A 24,872-nucleotide genomic window follows, 5' to 3' on the forward strand; every position below is an offset into this window, starting at 1 on the left:
TGAAGACTGCAGATGATGAATACACAGCATGATTGTGGTTAAATTATATATATATAATATATATAATTAATATAATATATATATTAAGCTAAAATGTCCATGAACTACTTTGTGTAAGCACAGATACCAAGTCATTATAGAGTTCTTATTCCTAAACAATTTAGAATACTTTGTCCTTTAGGATGCATGCTGGACAATTATGTCATGACTGAGTGACTCAATTCTCTTATTTAGTTTACTTTTAGCAATTTTCCTTCTCCTAAGTAAATACATCGATACCATATTAGAACAGGACCAGCAAGATCTATCTGTATATCTCTCTATCTAGATATATAGAAAGAGAGAGAGGAGAGAGATTAATTATAAAGCATTGGCTCACATGATTATGGAGGCTGAGAAGTCCCACAGTCTCGTCTGCGAGCTAAAACCTCAGGAGAAGTCAAGAGCACCAAGGGTGGGAGGAGATTGATTTCCCAGCTCCGCTGTCATCAGTCTGAGAGCAAATTCAAACTTCCTCACGGACACACCTGGAAGAGTGTCTAATCAGATATTTGGGTATCCCTTGGCTTCGCAGACACAAACTGAAGTTAAACAATTATAACATAAACGTGGGGGAAAATGTATTTTAAAACATAATATATCATGAACTAGTTTTAGAGGCATTAGATAAAAAAGAGAGTAATGCTGTGTTGGGTATTCTGTGTGGGGCTGTCCAGATCCACTTCCACTCTTTCCCATCATGTTCAGAGCCCCAGGAAGCTGACCTCTATGAAGGGCCCCCCCTGGAACCCTTTGTCTATGGCATTCCATGGGATTTGGTCCATGAAGCCCCAGAGGAAACTGGGGATAAAATGGTTGGGGTGTTTGTGTTCCTTCAGGCCACGGGTCAGCAGCAGGTGCATTCCTGGGCTAATGGCCACTGTCTCTCAGTCACAAGTCTCTGTGGGTGGCTGGTATCCTCTCTCTCTGCTGTCCCCTCATCCTAGAGGAGATGTGGCTCTCCAGTGGTTGCCGCCCATGGATGATGCTTCCATATCCATTGTTGGTTCCATAGCTGTGCCCACATCTTGGCATCTGTCTGATTCCTGCCAGCACTCTAAAGAAGTGTTTTTCAGAGGTGGTGAGTTGATGCAGTTGGTTAAGTGTCTGATTCTTGGTTGGTTTCAGCCCAGGTTGTGATCTCAAGGTCGGTCTTGAGTTCAAGCCCCACCTTGTGGTCTGTGCTCAGCATGGAGTCTGCTTGAGACTCTCTCTTCCTCTCCCTCTGTCCCTCCCCCACCTGTTCTCAATCTCTCTCTCTCTCAATAAACAAACAAACAAACAAACAAACAAACAAATACAATCTTTTGAAAAAAAGAAGCATTTTCAGCATTGGTTTGTGCTGCATGCATTTACCTCAGGGCCCTCCTCTATTCCTCATTGATCAGAATTGTGAATTTTTTCTTCCCATGGCATTAAATTGCCTTCAATAAAGCATACTGACCCTAAAGTTCAAGGAGGGAAAAATTGGAACTAGTTCCAGCTTTTTAAGGAGGGCATTACATGAGAGTTGGGAAATGTTAAATACAAGCATTCACATATGTTCCTCCTCAAATAAGCATACATACACAGACTCACACGCACACACACTTTGTGAAAAACTGTGTGCCCCATGTTGTTTCCTGTTCCTCGTAGAACTGGAAGTACTGATTAGAGCAATGAGCTCTGACTCGGCACTTTATTGAACTAAACATGAACTGTTGACATCTCTCATTAACTGGTTTCCTTTCTTTTATCAGTTAAATTGAAGTTTTTTACTTAATGTAAGATTTGAAGTTTCTGTCTCAGAGCTTCCCAAGACTAGCTACTTTTATCTGCTCTTATTTTTATCTCAAAATCTAGCACTTGAATGGCTCAGATCTTTAAGTGTCTGCCTTTGGCTCAAGTCATGATCCCAGGGTCCTGGGATTAAGCCCCTGCATCGAGCTTCCTGCTCAGTGGGGAGTCTGCTTCTCCCTCTGTTACTCCCCCACCGCTGCTCATGGTCTCTCTCTCTCTCTCAAATGAATAAATAAAATTTTTTTTTAAATCTAGATTTATATGTAATTCCAAACACTGACATTAATTTTGCTTTTTTTCTTTCATTTCAGTTTTGAGACACTGCTTTCAATTCTTTTGAGTATATATCCAGAAGTAGAATCCTGGATCGTGCAAGAATTCTGTGTCTGATTTTTGAGGAATGGCTCTGCTGTTTTCCACAACAGCTGTGCTATTTTATATTCACTCCAGCAGTGCACAAAGGTTCTGATTTCTCCATATTCTTGCCAACACTTGTTATTTTCTGTTTTTTTCTAATTTTTTTTTTAAATATAGAGCATTGTTCTATCTGATTATAAATCGACCATGGCAGTCTTCACCAAGTTAGAAAAAGTGTTCACATCACTCATTCCTCCAGGGATAGAGACATTTGTGAAACATCAAATTCAATTAACATTGATAAATATCTTCATCTGTGAGGGGGTTATGACTGGATTTTACAACTGCTTCTTACACTTCCAGACGACAAACTCCTTTTTCAGTGAGCATCTTAAAGAACAATTTAATTCATATCTCAACTATTCTATATTGAGGGTCACTATGTACTAGGTGTCTTCTAGCTATATGGGCTCAGCAGTGAACAAAACCCTTAAAAAGGTTACAAACAATTTGGAATCCCAGTGTTGCAGTCTTTTCTTTAGAGATAATAACTTTTTTAGGTTAACTAGCAAGTAAGCACCCTCCTGACCTCACTGTTATTTCTCAGCCAATGAGTTCCTGGCTCTGGAAAGACAAGAGACAGACTTCTACAGTCCTTAATTTGTACTTGTCTATGGCATTTACCACTTGCAATGTGTGAATGTATTTTCTTGCCAGACTTTGAGCTTCTTGAGGGAAAATTTCATTTGTATTTGATTCCCTACAATTATCCACGCCATTTTGCACAAAAGCAAGCAAGGGGTGTGTATTTTTGACTTGCTGAACATTAATCAACTGGCCTAAGCCTCCACAATTTCTTGGGTCATTCCTTTTTTTTTTTTTTAGATTTTATTTATTTATTCACGAGAGACACACAGAGAGAGATAGAAGCAGAGACACAGGCAGAGGGAGAAGCGGGCTTCATGCAGGGAGCCCAACGTGGGACTCGATCCCGGGTCTCCAGGATCACACCTTGGGCTGAAGGCGGTGCTAAACCCCTGAGCTACCAGGGCTGCCCTTTTAGGCCATTCCTGAAAAGTTGCAGCTCCCATGGCAGGGACAATGGTGGTTCTAGACCTCCAAGAAGAGGGTTGAATAGGTAATCCAAATCCTCTTCCTGCCCACTGGACACTCCCCTGGCTTCTCCTACTGGTGGGCTTATTGGGCTGCACTCATGCCCTACAGGTGAGAGAGCTGCGTATACTCACTAGTCTCTTTTAGTTTGTGTTTTCTGTAGGAAAAAAAAAAAAAAAACAAGCCTAGTTCAGTCTTGGAATGCCTTGGAAACTAGAAGGAAAGTCTATTCACTCTCCTACAGCAGGCTTGATTAAGCCCTCCTCCCCAAGCCTCCACCCCCACACGTCTTTGCCAGGTAATAAGATGTGGCTGGCAGACATCAAGTAGCATAGTGGAGGGTAAATCCTCTTTTGTGAAATGCAGCTCCATCTTCCTCCCATTTGGCCTTGGGTGTTGTTTTGCTATTTTATGAGTCTGAATGTAATTAGTCACAATTAAAATCTGAATTCTCTAAGTATATACGCAGTCCAATTTCATCTGAAGCAATAAAAAATGAATAACTCACAGTGACTTTATTACTTCTGTTTCTCAGGTTTGGGAGTGGGGGGCAGAATAATGAAGAGGTGTTTTCACAGCATCCAATTGGCATGCAAGACCTTCAGGGGACAGAGTGCCCATAGCTCAAGTTCATTTCACCTGATCCATCGAATTGTATGAGTCGGGGCAAGTTCCTGGTACAAATGCCCAGAGGTCTTTTGTGAGCAAAGGGAAGGAGAGGGCTCCTGTTTGGAGACAAAAGACTCCCAAACTCCTTGTTACTTGTCTACTTCCGCTTCTGAGCTCTGTCGCTGTTTGCTTCATTTATTTCTACCCCAAATACCAAATGAATAGGACATAACCTGCCTGAGAGCTCGAACTAGTTATAGTTGATTCTTGGGAATCACAAATGTGTGCTAAGCATTATTGACACTGAAGACGACATAACCTTCTCCAGAAATGGTTCTAAATTCTCACCTTTTCTAAATCCTTTCTCTCTCCCTCTTCTGTAACCTAGCTTGGTCCTCCCCTTCCTCTACTCTGCCGACTTTTTGTTGGAAGCCTCACACAGGGATGGATGCAGGACAATATGGCACCTCTACTCATGGAACTTACATGCTACCATACCAGCAGCTGTCACGATTACAGAGCACTTACCGAGTAAGAAGCACGTGCTTGCTTACTTAAAAACACACAGGGCTCAAAATCTACATCATTTTCTCTTTCCATTGGTTCAAATTCACACCAAGCGGATCAATCCATTCCATCCTTGGATTACGTTTTTATCTGCTCACGTCTTCTCTTCCCACCGACAGCCCTGGCTCCAGACTTTGACTTGGTCACAGCCAGGGTTGTTCAATTCCATCTGAGACAATAAAAAATAAATAACTCACAGTGACCTTATTACAGTGAATTGTGTCCACCAGAAAGATAAGGTCAAGTCTTGACCCTTCATACTTGTGAATGGGACCTTATTTGGCAATAGGGTCTTTGCAGGTAAAATGAAGTTAAAATGAGATCGTACTGGATTAAGGTGGGTCCTAATCCAATGACTAATATCTTTTTTAAGAACAAGGAAATTTAGACACAGAGACACACAAGGAGAAGGCCATGGGATGATGAAGGGAGAGATGGGTTCATGTGTCTCCAAGTCAAGAAATGCCAATGGTCGATGGGCAACCCCAGAAGCTAGGAGAGACACGTGAAACAGGTAGTCCTTCAGAGCCTGCAGTGCAATAACTCACAGATAGTTCCCGTTGCCTCCTGGTACCCCATCTCCCATCACCGGTTGCTGTCCCATGCTGCACACTGCTTTCGGGGACAGGTCAGTGCTGAGCAGAGAACTCGGTCATGGGAAAGGCACAAGAATATGGAGAGGGATTTTGAGACAGGAAATTGATGATAGTCATTTAAACCACTGGATACTTGCAGAAATCTCATGGTGGTCACAGAACCTCCCCCAGACATGGAATCAGGGACTCAAAGCACAGAGAGCCAACTGCTGCCATCTCAGTGACATTCACATGGTCTCACTGTGTCCTGTCTGCTGGGGCCACTACCTGCACTCACAAGGGAGGAAGCTGAGGGTCTGTGTGTGTGTGGGGGGGTGAATCCAACTATGGGATCTAAGCCCAGAACTTTCTGCTCCATATCAAGTATTCTTCCTTACGTGACCGTACCTCCACATCAGCATACTGACTTATGTATTTTTTCCCCACCCTATCTTGCTCTTGACTTGTCTGGGTTTCTCTCTTTCTCTCTGCATCTGTTCACCCTTTAAGGTCCAGTTTAAATCTAATTTTGTCTGTTATAATTTTCCCCAAGCACTTCAGCCGAAATAGATCTGAACTAGCTCTCCTGAACACAACTTAATGGCATACATATAATTCTATTTGGCACGGCTGAGGACTTCCTGATTTATCTCTCTCTTCAATTACTGTCTTGGTTTTTCTTGCATCTCCTCTTGGTAGTGATTTTTTTCAGGATTGTTGTCAGCTCCCTGGTGCAGTCCATAATTTATATTCCTTTGTACATCTAGCAGGTCCCAGAACAGCTCCTTGCCCAAGGATGCTCAGTAGACTCCGGTGTCTTGGTTCTCAATAACACCATCTGCTCTGGATTTGTTAGCTCCGGGACATTCCTTAAACATCCCAGCTCAGTTCCCTTCCCTTTGACGTGAGGAGTCTGACCTAGCAACTTTAGGTTTTCTCCAGTCTTATTAGACCAGGAAACTGCTCCTTTGGCTGAGAGCCACTCCAATAGGAGGGGAAGTGGGCCTCCTGTGGCCCAATACCAAGGCACATGGGGCCTCCGCAAGCTTCACCTATACCAGGTTCACCAGGTAGTCCGGCTATGGCTTTGACCTTGGTGTTGGAAGGAAATGAAGGCCAGGTGTGATGCTGGCAGTGACTCTGTGTGGCTCAGGTGTCTGCCTGATGTTCCATCTAGGACACATATTGGGATGTATCCACCTAGGATACATCTAGGATACATACATTCCAGATCTCAACAGGACAGATCTGTCTTCTCACACATGCCCAGAAAGGTTTTGCAACACTCATACAGGGGCTGTGGTCTCCAGGGTTCTGGGGAATGATATTCTGAATGGTAACAGTAATTAGTATACTTGTCCCTGTTCATAGGGCCTTCTAGGAAAGCAAGTGACATAGATGGACAGGTATGTTGGCGTGTGTTGGGGGTTTTGGAATGGAAACTTAGGGGGGTATTTGAATCTCTACTTTATCTTTTCTTATTGAATATGACATTTCCTCCCCACCTTACACACACAGTATAATCTTGTGGATGCCTTTCCCCAGTGCAGGTTCATAAAAACCCCAAGCTCTGCAGATAAGTATAGGCAACTGACTTTTTGTGAAGCAGGGGAAAACTTTTACACAGCTTAATTTTTAAAAGCATAATTATAGATATCCAGATGCTGATGGGATGTGACGGTTTAGGAAGTAACATTCCCTTGATAGGCGTAGCATCACCCTTTACTGCACTGAATTCCCACAACCAACCATATACCCCAGAGAGAACCATGCAGACATGGGCAGAAGAGAATTCTCCATTTCAGCTACTGTTAGCAATCCCTGGTAGTATCCACATAGTATTGCAGGCAGGGAATGTGAGAGAAGAAGAAGATTTTTGTCCTTAAAGAGGGATCAGTTAACTGACAATCATACATAACTTCAGGTATAATCATATAAGAAACAAGCAATGTGAGATTATTTATTTCTATGGTGGACCAATTTTATGCTCATTTTACTGCACTTAATTCCTTCTCATTCTCCTAAAAAGCATAAATCCTCATCATGTGCACTCTGAGCACGAGATTTCAAGCTCTGTGTCTTGTGTCAGAGGCAAATGCTGTCAACATCACTATTTTAGAATGACAATTGTCACAGTGATGTGTGATTATCATCTGTAGATATGATAAAAGAGGGCAACAAAGGAGTATTTGGAGATGTGAAAAATGTGGTTTCTAGCTTTAATTACATGTCATATTTAGAATTCAATGATAATATCTGATCCACGTCTTCCACATGCTGTCAACCTGAGGCCACCTTTTAGGGCACTGGTTCTAGCCCAGGGCTGATTTTGCCTCACCCTAATCTTGATGGGGACATTTTTGATTGTCATAGCTAGGGAGGGTCCTACTGACATCTAGGGGTGAAGGCCAGGAGTGCTGTTAAGCGATCTACAACACACAGGACTGTCCTCCAACCCAAAAAGTCACCTGGTCCCAAATGTCAGAGGGGCTGAGATAGAGAAACCCCAGCCACGCTGAAGAAACAGCAATTCTACTCTTCCTTTATGATAACCCACAGTTCAGCTTTGAATCCTATTTTGTCCAAGATGGCCCAAGTGTCATGACCAGAGGGTTGACCTCAGAAGAACTTCACCTTCCTGTGAGTGCAGAGAGAGACATTGTGTCCAGGGTAAGTATGGTTTGTCACTATAGCACTCCCTGGGAGATTAGCTGACATTTCATGCTTCAGTGTCTGAAATACTCCTTCTCAGTTTGCCTTCCTGATATTTTGTTGAGACTCTGATTAAACTTGACTGAGGATGCTTAGATGCTGGTCAGATATTACTCTGAAGGATACTACCACCTGGAAGCAAGGGAAAAGGAAAAATGAGGAAGAAAAGGAAAAAAAATTAAAAATTGTTTTCATTTGAAACATTTCCAAAGCTTGATGGGGCTCAAATAGAGTATCATTAATTATCTCAATAGCTGAAAAGATAATGCAAATGCTAAAAACACAGCTATCAAATGTTATGGCATCTGGGAACCCTAGTGGCTGGCTACTTAAAATGGTTTTTCAGGATAATTTTACTGTACTTCAGCATAATAAGCTGGAGAGATGCTGGTGGATCTCACAGCGGCTTCCCCTCTGGCCCTGCTCTCTGCTAGGAAGGAGCCCCAAAGTCTCCAATACCACACTGTAGTAAAAGAAATCCAACACGATGCCCATTATTTGGCAACATTTGATTGCTACACCATTGGACGGTATTATTTAGAGATCCTATGTGGCTTCGTTAATCATACTGAGTGGGGAAACTGAGCCACAAGATGATGAAAGAAGGAAGAAATCAGATGGCATCTGGTGTGGGGGCTCCTAGACTAGCACTTTCCTTACAAAAAGCAATCCTTCATTCACAGCACACAGAAGGAACACGGCCCAGACTCCTCAGTGATAAGCTCTGTTTCCTAACAGTGTGAGGTTAATGAACCTCCATATTTTTGGCAGGATGAGTAAGTGGAAAGGAGAAAAATCTATCTGAGAAAGCCCAGTTCAGAGGCTTTAATTGCTTATGTGACAGTTGAGAAGAAAGCCCCCTCCTTTCAAAGCAGAAGGACGGAGTTCTGTATTCCCAAAGCTGGCAGCTATGCTTCAATTATATAAATAAGAAGAAAATTAAAATTTGATGGATTAAATAAGGGGGTGAACCGGTACTTATTTCCCAACTAGAAATTACCATTTTTGCTCTTTTGAATTGATAATTATCAGCACCAGGGTTTATTCACTTATGTAATGAGGTTCTTCTTTTTAATTAAAATTGAAATGCTTTACATTTCTTGCCTTCCCTTAAGAAAATCTTTCAAGTATTTAAGTCTCTGATATTAGAAAGCTTTAATTACATTATAGAAAGAACAGAGAGAGTAGAAAGAGTTGGAGAGGAATGTGCTTCTTCTCCCCTAAACATCATCACACTGAGAACTCAAGGCAGGTTGGGTGGAAAGTATCCCTGAAGGACCATGCATGTAGGTTCATTTCAAATCATTTTACCTGCTTTGCCTAATTCCAGAACCCCATCAAATCATCACCAAGTTTCCCATATTGTCCTGAAAATGTCCATAAAAATTGTCATAAAAATCAAACTGCAACAGACATCCCATCTCTGTCCCACACCAGTGAAGTTGGTTTATATTGAAATGAAGCAGTATATCACCAGGGTTCTCCAGAGAAATAGAACCAATAAGAGATCACTAGCTAGATGGCTGGATAAATAGATACAGATTTTTGAAATTTTATTCAAAAAAACTTCTTAAAAAGATTTATTTTAAGGAATTGGTTCATGTAATGTTGGGTTAGCAAGTCCAGAATCTATAGGTCAGCTTGGCAGGCTGGAAACTCAAGCAGGAGTTAATGTTGCAGTCTTGAGGCAAAATTTCTTCTCCTTTGAGAAATCTCAATTTTTACTCATAAGGCCCTCAATTAGGTAAGGCTCATTTCATATTATTGAGGATAATTTCCTTTTCTTTACTCAAGCAATTTTGTAGATGTAAATACATCTAAAAAATACCTTCCTAGCAACATTTAGGTTAGTAGTTGATTAAATAGCTATGTACTATAAGTTTTGTCAAGTTGACACACAAAACTAACCATTACAGACATCAAGCTTGAATGTTGGGACAGTTGACAGTGGATTAACACAACTTAACTGAATGACACTAAGAAGGGCTCAAAAGCCTGAGCTTCTATATCAATTCCACTCCAATCTTGACTTTCCTTCTGTTCTGAGGGTCTGACCCACTTATTCCATTTTTTATCTGCTTTACTTTCTCTTTCCCCTCTGGATCAGTAGTCAAGTGGCAATTATGTTGAATTAAAGAACAGACTTCACCAATCTTTGAATACCTTCAGTGCCCAAAGTCTATGTCTCATAATTTTTCACTGGATTTCCATTTTTATGGTTTGGCATATATGGTTTATAACTTGCTTCTCCATTTGGTTATAAACTCCCATAAGGTAGGGAATATTCAGTTTTGGTTTTTTGTTTTGTTTTGTTTTTGTTTTGTTTTTTAGTATGTGTAGCTCACAATCATGGTTCAGGTTGATACTCAGAAAACACATTCATAATTTTAGGCATGTACAGGATGGAGAAACTGACAAAAATCATTCATTAATTCTCCAGTGATTCAAAATTAGTCATTCTAAATGATCAACTCATCCATTTATCTATTTTTAGCCCATCATCCATCATCCATCCATCCATCCATCCACCCATCCATCCACTTCTTCTTTCAAAATGAGAGATACAAATGTCAAACAACTTATGGAAGAAGTTGGGTGTCTCAGTTCCCCTGTATGCATGAGATCTTCTGTGCCTTCTGATGGTCCTAACTTCTTGGGACAGACTTACTGTGTTGACTGTGGACTCAGAAGGCAAAGTGCATGTGGAGCTGGTGTGGATAAAGAGACAGAAGAATACTTCATTGTCAGCCTGGTCCTTTACCTGAAGATAGCAAAAATAAACCACTGGTTCGGGACAGCATACTAAGTATTGGCTGGGGATGGCAAATTATTGTTGCTGTTTGTTAATTTTGTACTAACCAGTTTTGTCCTTGGTGTTGGAAGTTGAAATAAAGCAGTCGTCTATTTGAAAAAAAAACTCACAATGTTTTATTGTTAAGGCTAGGTCTCTGTCTTATTTTTTCTTTGCATTTCATCTGCTTAAGTGCTTTGGAGGAGGAACTCCTATAGTTCTTTGAGTTCTATATAGTTGCTAAAATTTGTGACTCAAATAAAAATAAATGATTCCTGAAACTGTCTTTCTTTACTTCCAATGTGGATGTCAGTTTGGTTTTCCTGCTATAAAATTTGAGTTGCGATTACAAAGAAATGACTATGGCTAAAAAGGACTAGACACTTGCAATAACAGTTTCTGAAATAATTGGGACAGTACCTGAACAATCCAGTTACAATGAGAGGAAACTTTTCTTAAATTACCTACATAATTTTAGAAAATCTGGTTTTATTTCTTTAACTAAATTAACCAGTAATACTTTATATGCCCAACTTCATTTTGTCAGTTGAGATCTGGCTTAATATCCCTCAAGGAAAAGTGAAGAATTTAGGCAAAATGTATTTTGAAACCACGAACACATACCCATGTGTTCATATTCAAAAGGAGAAAATTTTAGTAGAAGGATATATTTTGTGTATTATGTATTTAATTTGCACATATATCAACCCTATCACTGCCCACAGAAAATATCTTTGTGACAGAATCAGAAGAGAACACAGAAGAAAAGGGATAATGAGGAGATGGTTTAGGCCGATAAACCTAGGCTATGCCTAGTAAATATGGTCTGGGGCCTGTAGGACTATTTTTAGCAGAAGTCACTGCAGCTGAAAGATGATGCCCTTCTGCTGGGGCCTCCAAACAACGATGCAAGAAGAGTGATTAGGCATTACTCAATTTACAGTGCTTTTGGCAATCTTTTAGATCTTCAGATGTTTAGCTGAAACTCTCAACATATTTCACAAAGTAGATAAAGTAGTCTGCTTTTTAATGTTTATTTTGCTTTCTTATCCAAAAATCAAGAAGCCTATTGGTTTCATACAATTATCCTAGTCTATAAAAAATTCATAGAACTTCCAAGATCAGACGAGATTGGAAGCATTCAGGGTGGTATGGCCATACACAAAAATTCATAGAACTTTATAATGATTCCAACTGCCTTCTCCACTACTATATTCATTGATTCTGCTGAGATATGATGTACAAAGTCCATAAAACCTATAAAAGTAAATTCATTACTAGATATCCTTCAACATCAGGAGAGAATGTAAAACATCCTCCATTCTTTATTCTGATTTATTTTCTTCAGAACACCCAAGTCTCTCTGAAATTGCATTACACATTTTTAATTTTCTTATTTATTATCTGTTTCCTTTACTATATTGCAGACTTGAAGAGGTCAGGGACTCCTTGGTATTATTTATCAGTGAACTGTCAATATCCTGACAGTGTTCTGTAAATACTTCCGGTATGAATGTTGAATAAATTAATTTGGAAACAAGTGTTTATACTGTTAGAATGAATATGTGTTCATGGTTTCATCTAGTACCCCCTGCATTTACTATTTATCTTGTTACAGGTGACATTTCCAATGTAATCCATGTCCTGTTGAAACCACCACTGGCTGAATATATAATTTCCATCAAACTGTGCTTGAATACCAATCAAAATAGCAAGAATCCTTTTTGAAATATTTGTTGACCTTGAACTTGTGTCATGTTTGCATAATGAAATTTTTCAAGTAGGAAATATTTTAAGGAGCACAGAGTTGTTCTCTTATATTCTATACCATGAACAAGAGATAAAAGACAACCTCAGATTAATGAAAGAAGACAAATAAAAATAAAGAAGATGAAAGGTTAAGAGAACTGAAAACTGGTTTTCTGAAAAGGTTAAAAGACAGACAAACTCTGAGTGAGATGATCTTGGAAAAAAATAGGACATAAAGAAACAATCTTAAGAATAATAAAGAATATATAAGTAGAGGATATAGTGAATATTTTTTAAATTTTTATTTATTCATTTTTTTAATAATAAATTTATTTTTTATTGGTGTCCAATTTGCCAACATACAGAATAACCCCCAGTGCTCATCCCGTCAAGTGCCCCCCTCAGTGCCCATCACCCAGTCACCCCCACCCCGCTCTCCTCCCCTTCCACCACCCCTAGTTCGTTTCCCAGAGTTAGGAGTCTTCATGTTCTGTCTCCCTTTCTGATATTTCCCACACATTTCTTCTCCCTTCCCTTATATTCCCTTTCACTATTATTTATATTCCCCAAATGAATAAGACCATATAATGTTTGTCTTTCTCCGATTGACTTATTTCACTCAGCATAATACCCTCCAGTTCCATCCACGTTGAAGCAAATGGTGGGTATTTGTCATTTCTAATGGCTGAGTAATATTCCATTGTATACATAAACCACATCTTCTTTATCCATTCATCTTTCGATGGACACCGAGGCTCCTTCCACAGTTTGGCTATTGTGGACATTGCTGCTATAAACATCGGGGTGCAGGTGTCTCGGCGTTTCATTGCATCTGCATCTTTGGGGTAACAGTGCAATTGCTGGGTTGTAGGGCAGGTCTATTTTTAACTCTTTGAGGAACCTCCACACAGTTTTCCAGAGTGGCTGCACCAGTTCACATTCCCACCAACAGTCTAAGAGGGTTCCCTTTTCTCTGCATCCTCTCCAACATTTGTGGTTTCCTGCCTTGTTAATTTTCCCCATTCTCACTGGTGTGAGGTGGTATCTCTTTGTGGTTTTGATTTGTATTTCCCTGATGGCTAGAGATGCGGAGCATTTCCTCATGTGTGTGTTGGCCATGTTTATGTCTTCCTCTGTAAGATTTCTGTTCATGTCTTTTGCCCATTTCATGATTGGATTGTTTGTTTCTTTGCTGTTGAGTTTAATAAGTTCTTTATAGATCTTGGAAACTAGCCTTTTATCTGAAACTTCATTTGCAAATATCTTCTCCCATTCTGTAGGTTGTCTTTTAGTTCTGTTGACTGTATCCTTTGCTGTGCAAAAGCTTCTTATCTTGATGAAGTCCCAATAGTTCATTTTTGTTTTTGTTTCTTTTGCCTTCGTGGATGTATCTTGCAAGAAGTTACTGTGGCCAAGTTCAAAAGGGTGTTGCCTGTGTTCTCCTCTAGGATTGTGATGGAATCTTGTCTCACATTTAGATCTTTCATCCATTTTGAGTTTATCTTTGTGTATGGTGAAAGAGAGTGGTCTAGTTTCATTCTTCTGCATGTGGATGTCCAATTTTCCCAGCACCATTTATTGAAGAGACTGTCTTTCTTCCAGTGGATAGTCTTTCCTCCTTTATCGAATATTAGTTGATCATAAAGTTGAGGGTCCACTTCTGGGTTCTCTATTCTGTTCCATTGATCTATGTGTCTGTTTTTGTGCCAGTACCACACTAATATCACTAGAGACCATGATGCCAACCAATAAACTTGAATATTAGATAATTTTCTAACAATTTTAATTTACCAAAATTGACTCAGGAAGAAGCAGAAGATCTGAATAAACCACTAATTGTTAAAATTTTATATACAAATTCCTTCCAAGCCTAGAAAAAAATTGGAAGTCCTCAACTTGCTCAGTGAGATTCTTATAATCTAGATACCAAAGCTTCACAGATGCAAAAGAGAGAGAGAAAGAGAGAGAGAGAGAGATTAAACTTTCCTTACAAGTATGTGAAAAATCCTAAACAAAACAAATAAATTGAATATTAAAAATCAGTTATATCCAGGAATGAGACCTTCGTTGACATCAGGAAATTCTATTAATGCACTTACTACACTAAAAAAGTCATATAGAAACACCATATTGTCACTAATGCTGAAAAGGCAATAAAATTCAGTATCATTCCCCATAAAAACTGGAAATAAATTGAAAATAGATGGGTATTTTTCCATCCAATAAAGGGTATACTCCAAATACAAAAATAAAGACAAACATAAAACAAACAAGCCCATCTTGGTCTTGGTCTTGGTCCACTGATGCATCTGGAGAACTTCTCCTCTAGAAGGATTTTGAACTCTAAGGACAGATGTTCCAGATAAATGTAAACAATCACACCAGCTTTAAAAGAAACTGAGCCTTTGTCATGACCATCTTAGATTATTGAGTAAGAATCTGGTTACAGGAGAGTTTTTTGAAAGGAGAAAATAATGATTCCCATATAATTTAAAAATGAACACGTGTTAAAGAATTAACTCATTTACTAATGAGGGAACCATCAAGATACCACAATCAGTTCAAACAAGGACATCAAAGACACTATCATGATTTACAAATAAAAGGAAAATGGTCTAATATTCCTAGAGCAAAGGTTAACTGCATTTCCACTGGACACCATTCATTTGAGTTTTATTGATGAAATCAACTGAGTTACAGCCATCCTTCTGTCACTTAGGGAGCCAGAAGGGAGTTCAAGGACAATGAAAGGCGGGGACAACCCAGGTGGGCTCACTGGAAAGGACATTCAGCCTTCCTTCTACCCATTTCAAAGTCTCTCCAGACGTTAAGTCAGTCCAGACTGTCTTAACTCTAGTTTAATGCTGACCTCCTTTAATACTTGATTGGGAATAACATTTATTCTTTTGCGTTTCTGGTTGCTAAAGAGGTTTAATTTTCTTATTTTTATTTTAAATAAGAAACCAGTGGAGCAAATACACCAATGTCATTGAGATGTGTCTTTGGGAAGCCAGGCCACCCCCCACCCCCGAGTGGAGACCCACTCGTTTCTTTCGGTTGCTAGGAAAACACGTGCAAGGAGATGTATTGAGATAGTTGTGTATTGAGTCTGTGAAAGAAACCATCTTACTTCCAATAACGTAAGTTTTCAAACATTTAGACAAAATAGAATATTGTTTTAAGTAGATCTCAACAGCCTTTCTCCCAGACCATCTTACTCTGGGATCATGTTTTTGTCATGTGTGGAAGTACACCTGTGGATTACACGTGGGGAAGTCTCTTCTGAAGTGCAGATATTCCTCAATTGCCATTTTGCCAGGTCATCCATCATCAGCTGTGCTATTTGCCTAGTGTTTTCCAGGGACGAGTGTCTGAAGGTGGAGTCCTGAGGTGACAGGGTACAGAGCTTGGCAAGGAGGAGGTTGAAAGGATGGTCAGGCACCCCGCCGAGGAAGCGAGCATCAGAGAGCCAACTTCGTTATCTTAGCAACGGGGACCTGATGGTTAGAGGCATCTTATGACCAGGAAACAAGGACCTTGGAAAGGGATGAGAAGGTGCTACCTTTGTGTCTGTTCCCTGTCTGATCAACGATTACCAGTGATTCGTTTGCTGTTTCCAATGCCGCAGACAAAGAGAAAGGGCTTGGGGCTGGAATCACCTATGTTGTTTGTTTAGATGCAAGACATTAGTTCTCTGGGCCACTGACCTTGTAAAAAGAACAGGAGGCACTTGCTTTGCTTGCTCTCTATCCAACAGGCTGCAGGCATCAAAGATTAGCCTCTTGTAATAAAATCAGCCCTTTCAGCCACTCAGAAGATAGGATCACTACCCAGATTAATTTGCTACCAAATAAAGAATCAGATGCCAAGATAAACATGAGAGAACAGCCAGATGGTAGTGTTTGAAAAAAAATGCAAGCTTTTCATTTTCCTTTTGTTCTGGTATTTTCAATTGAAATAGGATGCTTCATCTTTTCTAAGCTGGTATCTGCTCAATTTTTAATGATTTTAAATTCGCTTATTATATTTCTACCTGAAGGTGGATCTCTGAATAGCCAGCCTCTTGTCAGGGCACCTTGATCCACGGTTCCCAAGGCAGCCTCCCAGGGCAGCTGTCGGCCTGGGTTGGACTCTCTATCCCTTGGGCAGTACATGGGGGGTATCCGGGATTGGCTACATAGTTTGAGGGGCTCAAAGCAAAATGAAAATGCAGGCATATAAGACTTTCAAGACAGCAGAGAATTAAATCAAGTGTGGAGGTCTTTGAGCACAGGCCCTGGGTGAGCATATAGGTCACTCGCCCATAAAGCTGAGACTGCGGGTGTCAGTAGGGGATGAGCAAATGCAAACTTGCTATTGATTTAGTCCCTTGTCATGCTGGAGACTTGAGGTTTATAATACAGAGGCTGAATAAATTCTTTAGTCCAGAAAGCTGATTTAATAAAAGTAGTGCATCCAGAAGAAAACAGTCTATTTTCAGAAGCTTCACCTTGGGTTTTGTTTTCGTTTTTTTGTTTTTGAAATCTACAAGATGATCCTAATTACTTTAAAACTACTTTATAACTATCCTTGGAATCTCTCTTGGAGAAGTTTTTTTCTCGTGCTCTCCTTTAGATTCCATATACCTCTACATATTTGTGTTCATAACCTGGATTAGTTGGGTATAGCCTCAGGCGTTACCGTGATGGGTCAGGGCCCCCATTTGTTGGGTTTCTGATTCTGTCAGCATGAAGCAGTCACCCCTCTGGACAGTGTTTAATGTTTAATGCTGTGCTTCTCAAGCTCGGGTCTGTCTGCAGAGATTTTCTACTCTTCCAGTTAGGAACACACAGCTTTAGTCATAATCCAAAGGTTTTGAAGCCCTAACGATTAATGAGGTCTATACCCTTTCTAATGGCCGTAGGCAAATCAAATGTTTATTTATTTATTTTTTTCAAATCAAATGTTTAAAAGAATACTTGAGGGGGACACCTGGGTAGCTCAGTTGGTTAAGCGTCTGACTTCAGCATGGGTCATGATCTCAGGGTCCTGGGATTGAGCCCATGTCTGGCTCTGCACTCAGTGGGGAGTCCGCTTGTCTCAGTCCCTCTGCCCTTCCCCTTGTTCGTGCTCTCTCTCTCTCTCTCTCAAATAAATACATAAAAAAACCTTAAAAAAAAGAATAGTTGAGGAAAAGGGAAAAAATGACAATCTTCATTCAGATAAGATTTGGTCTGGTGGTTACAAAAATGTGGGTAACCGATTATTGTAGAAGAAGAATGTTGCCAGCAACAATAATCGTTATGGGTGCCTGTTGCATAATACACACTTTGGAAGTATCTTTTTCAGAATTTTTAATTGAAGCTCTGTTGAGCCTCCTTTTTGCTGAGGGATCTGAAGCTCAGAGAGGTAGAGTAACCACCAGCTGTACAGCAGAAGGGGAGACAAACTCAGCCTCCTCCCACCCCCACCCAAAATCTAACTCTGAAGCCCCCTGTCTCCCCCTCCAGGCCTTTCCTTTGCACATTTGTGCTAGAACATCTTTAACGCATGCAGGTTTGGGTCATTTTCAGCTTTTACAGGAGCATGAGGATCTGCAGAATTTGTTGGGGATGTGACTATTTTAAAATGTAGATTTTATTATTATTCAAGTATGACATAAGCCAGCAGATCAGATGACTACCATCGAAAAGACAGTGTGTCACTCACAGTTCCCAACAGCAGAGGCCAGGCCATGCCATGCAGTGCCATATGGGAAGCAGTGGGGTTGCTCAGGAGGCAGAGGGACAGGGACAAAGATGTGGGCAAGACCCTTTATTGTGGGGAAAGAAACAGATGAAGCAGAGTGAGCAGGCATAGGATTGGCTAGCTTGAATAATTTTGGTGGGCTCTAGGGTGTAGAGGGTGACTCTACTTGTCTGGTTCTTGACCCCAGGAGGATCGGGGCTGGGAGGTAGTGGCCTGGAATATGAAAGCCCAGCAAAGGAGGTGGTTAGGGATGAGCTCTGTATTGGTTGGCTTACATATGGAAAGTGTTTGCAGGTGAATCATTTACTATCTCTAGGAATTGGCCAGCCCTGTTGGCAAAGCCCCAGAAGTCAAAACGTCAAAATACAAAGAAATGCTAAGACAGTGACCTGAAAGATCCAGGCTGACAGGAGATCCAGGAGCTGCTTCCTGGTCTCCAGCATCACCTCTTGGGAGCAGTGTCTTTTCTTTGATTAAGAGAAGTAAGTCCTTCAAGAATGATCATCTAGAGATAATGCAAAAGTGGGTGTGCAGCTTGTAGAGATGGCCCCATTCGTCAGAGCTGCAACCACAAGTCTTGAGATGTCGATTCAGGAATACATGACACTGGAAAAAGAGACAATTGTGACACTTAGTGACTGCAAGTGATTGTGATTATGCTTCTTGGTAATGAAGCAGAGATGATGAGCAATTTCAAAAAGTTTCAAATGCGTATTACTTTTGATTTTCTCTTCTCACTCTATTAGTTTCCTACTGTCAATAACCAGAATTAGTGTCGATGAGACAGACCTTACACCAGAAATTTCTCCCTAGCCCTCCAGGGAGTCAATAAGAACAGAGAGAGCAGCTCCTGTAGAAAGGGGCACTACCTCTCCCCAGCTACACATGGCACCAGGGACAGTTCCTCCAGCCCCATGTTTGAGGTCTCACTCCACAGGTGCCCTGTCCTGTCCACCTACTCTTGGGTAACTAGCCCCTCACCTGGACTTCCAACTGCTCTCTTATCTGGCTAGGAATCTGGGAGTCCCGGGGCCCAAGGACATAAGGGCTTGGAAATGTCTGAGTTCAGAGGGGAGGAGTTCAGTGTTCCAAGAAGGAATGCTAAAGGCTAGCACTGAGGAGCAGAGGGCAAAGAGAGGACAGACTTGCCAACCGTCCACCCAGGTCTGCCCCTGCAGGAGGCCCAGTAAGCGAGGGCCAGCCTCTCTAAACCCAGAACCTCTAGGCATGAATCTACACAATGCATATGAGGCTCTCTTTTCCTTAATGGGCGGAGAAGGTCCAGGTGGGGGGCATGGAGGTGAACAGTTTTTAGTTCCCTGGGGCATGTCAGGCCACACGAGGAAGTCTCCAAATACAGATCTCACTTAGTCCTCAGATAACCCCGCGAAGGCTTCCCAGAGCTGAGTGCAAACACTTCCCATCTATTCATTTTCTTTCCTGACTAAAAAGGGATTCACCCTTCAAGGGCCATCTTGTCTGAAAGTCCAACATCTCCCCCTGGAGGCTGTCTCCTCCGCAAATTGCCCAGGAGCCTTGGGTGTTGACCTGATCCAAATGGGCCAAGCTGAATCCAACTCCACACACAGAGCTGGGCTTGAATTGGTGCTGGCAGTCACATGGCTTAGGCTCACCCTTGGTTCCATTCACCTGAAAGGCTCTGTGGGGTAGCTGCTGACCAGACTGTTATGCATCTTCTGGGGTGGATGATGTGCCCCAGAGCTAAGCTCTGCTAATGAGACACCATAATTTGACCCAGAGGGTCTCAACCTTTCATGCTTAGCCCACTGGGATAAGAGGTCTCCCATTGTCCCTCTCTTCTATGATAGCAGCCCAACTGCTTCCTGTGAGCCCAGGGCTTCAAAACCCAAAGACTGACTAGATTCCTTTGCCCGGAAAGTAGAGGGCCTACCCAGAGGTACCTCCATCCTTTTATAGTATCTCAAGCTTACTTTGCTCACTGCAGGAAAATCAAGGTGACATTCTCCTATTGGTCTTGCTAGAACTGAGAAAGAAAGGGAAAAACCAGAAAGAACATTTACTCTCACCCAGAGCATTGTCTTGCACCTGCCTTCTGAATACTGCTGCCATTTCCTGCCCAGCCCCTCCACTTTCTTTTCCCAGCACAAACATCTGTGAGTGGAACTTTAGGTCCAAAGGAAAAGTCACTTTACTCCACACACAACCCCCCCAACATCACGGCTGCCTGTTCTCCAGTACGTAAAACTACTTTTAAGTGGAGATAAGATCTTTTTTTTTCCCAATCTTTTACTTGATAATTACAACTTTGGTAGAAATGACATTTTCACTCCAAATTCCTAGATTCATTCTGCAGTTCTCTGTCAAGCCAGAACCTGCAATGGTCTCGATGAAGGTTTGGCAAACCATAGCCCATGGGCCAGATCCAGGCAGCTGCTGGTTTTGTGTGACTCACAAGTGTCCATAAAAGACTTACTGGAACACATCCATGCTCATTCATTCACGTGTTTTCTATGGTTTTCTTGCTAAAATAGCAGAGCTGAGAAGTTGCAACAGAGAACGTGTGGCCCATAAAGCCTGAAATATTTACTATCTGGCCCTTCACAGGAAATGTTTGCTAATCCCTAGTGTAGATGATGAGAAGATCAGTTTCTGGCTCCAACTTTTGCTCATGAGGTAACACTGAGCTAGTAACTTAATCTCTTTGCACCTCAGTTGCCATATCTATAAACTGGGCATAATCATACCAACCTGAGGGATGTATGAGAGAAAGGAATCAATACCTGGAAAGTGCTCAGCAGTGTTTTGCACCTAGAAAGTGCTCCATTTAGTAGTTACTAGCATGCAAATAATGCAGCAATGGAGATCTTAAGGAAAAAAATGGTTGACTTTGGATAAACTCTTGAACGTTTCAGTTCTCGGACTCCTGGTTACATCATCTCTACACAAACAGAGTCTGTGCCTTGAGGTTTTTCCAGCTCATGTCTATACATATATCTTGCATGTATAGGTGTATAGAACAATGCCTTTAACCTCGAGCAATATGATACGTTTCTGAGTTGGTGGCCAATACTACGTCAAGCACAATGTTTGACACTTGCTTCGGTAATGTCGCAAAGTGTGGCATGTGGCAGGAGGACAAGAAGAATCATTTAGAAAGAAGCCAGGGAGAGTAAAAGATAAAAGAAGCAATTTGTGTGCAATTTTCAGATGAGCTCAAATGCCGTTTGTCTCCTACTGTTTCTGGTGGGCTAGATCTTTCTTAGTAGAGGGGGTCAAGCATCAATTCCCATAAACAAAAGTGCTACAGCTTAGAAAAATCATATGCCTTACCTAATTTAAGCCATGTTCTGTGGTTCCTATGTTTCCATTTTTCTAGGCAGTAAGCAGCAGACCATTGCTATCTATAAAAACTTTTACTTGAAGCATCAACTATGAAAGAATTGACAAGAAGGAATTAAACCTCCTTTGTGTTCTTTCCATTTGGCAGCAGAGCTAAAGAAAAGGGCACTTTTGCTCTCTCCATACCCTCGAGGGTGGTTCTTATGGTTTCAAGGGAGGGGGAACCAGAAGACTTTAGTTCTGATGTTGGCTTTGTCATGTAACCTTGGACTATTGACTCAATCTCTCTAGGTCCTATTCCTGTGATGGTTCATTTTATGTGTCAGCTTGAAAGGCTCTTTTGTATGAGATAAACATTTAAATTGATGAACTTGGGCTAAAGAAGATTGACCTCCATAATGTGGGTGGGCCTCATCCAAACAGATGAGGGCCTGAATAGAACAAAAAGACCAGCCTTTCTGAGCAAGAGAAAATTCTACAGAAGGCTGATTTTGGACTTCATCTGCATAATTGCCTCTCCTGTGTTTCTACACGGCAGTTTTGGACTTACTAACCTCTATAACTGTATGAGGCAATTCCTTCTAATAAACTTGTCTCTCTTTCTCTTCCTTTTCTTCCTTTTCTTTCTTTCTTTCTTCTCTTTTCTTTCTTTCTTTCTTTCTTTCTTTCTTTCTTTCTTTCTTTTTCTTTCTTCTTTCTTTTCCTTTTCATTTCTCAAAGAGAGAGAGAGAAAGACTGATAACACAGTTTCATTCATAAAATAAGACTTTAATACAGTCTCTGATAACTATGATAAGAAGCTACTATGGACTCATGAGCCCCTGGGTTGACTATCATATATAAACATGCTTCTCCCCAAATAGATGACTTCACTTTGCTTCCTTGAACAAGCAAAAGGCCTTCTCACCATATGTGTGATTGAGATTGTAGGTGCTGAGACATGACTCTACGGGTTTAAATCCAAACTCTGTCACTTGGAGGATTCTGACCACAAGAAAACTGCTTAACTACTTTAGGTCTCAGTTTCCTCATCTGTAAAGGGGAAATAAGAAAATACCTAAGTTGTAGGGTTATTGTAAGAATTATATAATGAGCTAATACATGAAAAATGCTTAACAAGGTATCTGGCACTCAAAATAGATCTGGTTATACTGCAGTGATGAATATAGCATTTATGCTTAGATATTAGTGGTTGGAAATTCTTAAATAGTAAAGTAGAGCCTTAAGGAAGCAGGAAAAAAATTAACAATATGCCTAGAGGGGAGGAATAATACTTGGAGAACAGAATTAATCATTTTCATAGTTATTTATATTATGTATTTATATATACTTATATATATACACATAATTAATATTATGTGTTATGTGGCCACTTTTACTTTACTTCTTTGTTTAAGGCAAATTACTTTTTTCAACAATGCTTCTGCAGGAAACATCTTCTTTGTCTTGCTTAGCAGAGATAGCTTGGTACAGCTCTTCCAATAGTTAAAGCTCTGAGCAATGAGATCATCAGTATCCATGTAAATAGACACAATTTAGTGTCTTGGGTTGATATCAAGGAGCTTTTATATGGAAGCAATTACACCCTTGGTGGTGGTGGGGAATAGTTAAAAATGCAAATATATCATTATTTACTAGCTCTTGGAAGTCATGTCTCTTGCATTTCATTCTGAACTTCTTGCTTAATGCCTTTCAAATCTCCTCTGCTAATTTTGGCTTCTCAGAAATAATTCCACCAAGGCAGAAAATTGGCAGTCAAATAAGTTTCATTGGTCTTTAGATAATTTTATTTCTTAACTTGTATTTTTCCATCGCTCCCTATTCTTCATCGACTTTCCATTGTCCATCACTTCATACATATAGCATTCAGCATTCATCTTGACATATGATATACATTTGTTTATCAAGGGTTGATCCATTAGGTGGACTCCTGCCAGGGAAATGTGGGCCATGTCTTTCAATTTAAGTGTATTGTATGCTATTATAAATAACTTTTAAAACCCATGCATTGAGAAAACGCTTCTGAGGAACATTTAAATGCATTTTCTTTATTTTCAGCTGAATCCCTATTAAGAGTTTAGGTAATGAGATGCCACAATGAGATACCGCCTCACACAAGTCAGAACGGCTAAAATTAACAAGTCAGGAAATGACAGATGTTGGTGAGGATATAGAGAAAGGGGAACCCTCTTACACTCTTGGTGGGAATGCAAGCTGGTACAGACACTCTGGAAAACAGTATGGAGGTTCCTCAAAAAGTTGAAAATAGAGCTACCGTATGACCCAGCAATTGCATTACTGGGTATTTACCCCAAAGATACAAATGTAATGATCCAAAGGGGCACCTTCACCTCAATGTTTATAGCAGCAATGTCCACAATAGCCAAACTATGGAAAGAGACCAGATGCTCATCAACAGATGCATGGATTAAGAAGATGTGATACACACACACACACACACACACACACACACACACTGGAATACTACTCAGCCATCAAAAATGAAATCTTGTCATTTGCAATGATGTGGATGGAATTAGAGGGTATTATGCTGAGCAAAATAAGTCAGTCAGAGAAAGACAATTATCATATGATCTCACTCATATGTGGAATTTAAGAAACAAAACAGAGGAAGGAGAAAGGGGAAGAGAGGAAAAGATAAGATGAAATCTGAGAGGGAGGCAAACCATAAGAGACCCTGAACTCTAGGAAACAAACTGAGGGGTACTGAAGGGGAGGGAGGTGGGGCTATGGGATACCTGGGTGATGGGCATTAAGGAGGGCACATGATGTAATTAGCACTGGGTATTATATAAGACTGATGAATCACTGAACTCTACCTCTGAAACCAATAATATATGTTATTAATTGCATTTCAATAAAATAAAAAATGTTCACTGGCACTATGTATATTAATGTAAAACAATGTTTATTTACTCAAGTTTTCAGCTTGTATTGCCTGGTATGCTTTTGTAAGAAGCCAATTTTTGCGTATTGTTACAGTTTCAGGTTGAAGATGGAAATGTAATTTGGGGAGCCATCAACATATAGATGGTAATTAAAGGTATGCAACTGGAAAATATTACCTGGAGAATAAGTGTAGATGAAAGAGAGGTGGTCCAGAAACAAAGTCCTATATGCTCTTAGGAAAATGGAGATATTGGGGCAATTGAGAATTGCTTCTAGGATTAAGAGGTTTTAAGTTAGGATCTGATGTAAATTCAAAGGAACAGTCTAAGTAATGTAGTCAGGACTATGAGTGCTCAAAGGTCAGGAAGGGGAGGAAGTACCATCCAGTGAACTGAGATTGAGATGGTGGGAAAACAATCTGGAGAGTATAGTCCTCTGAAAGTCAGATGAAAGAGGAGGGAGTTATTATCATGTCCAATATTGAGAAGAGTTTTAATGAGGTGCAGTATGAGAATCAACACTGGACTTGGTGAGATGGAAGAGACCTTAACCAGAGTAATTTCCAAAATCCTGAATGGAGTAGTTTGGAGGGAGCATAGGTAGTGAGAAAGCGAAGAGTGAAT

At 40.6% G+C, this 24,872-nt stretch overlaps 1 protein-coding gene across 6 annotated transcripts in view; it reads right to left on the reverse strand.

Annotated features, from left to right (window-relative positions):
• LOC125754130 (melanoma inhibitory activity protein 2-like) overlaps positions 1-24,872 on the reverse strand; it is a 137,269-nt gene that overhangs the window by 73,202 nt on the left and 39,195 nt on the right. The gene's annotated exons all lie outside the window — the stretch shown is intronic.

This window comes from Canis lupus, chromosome 31 (genome assembly GCF_003254725.2).
Source record: "Canis lupus dingo isolate Sandy chromosome 31, ASM325472v2, whole genome shotgun sequence".
Classification (NCBI taxonomy): domain Eukaryota; kingdom Metazoa; phylum Chordata; class Mammalia; order Carnivora; family Canidae; genus Canis; species Canis lupus.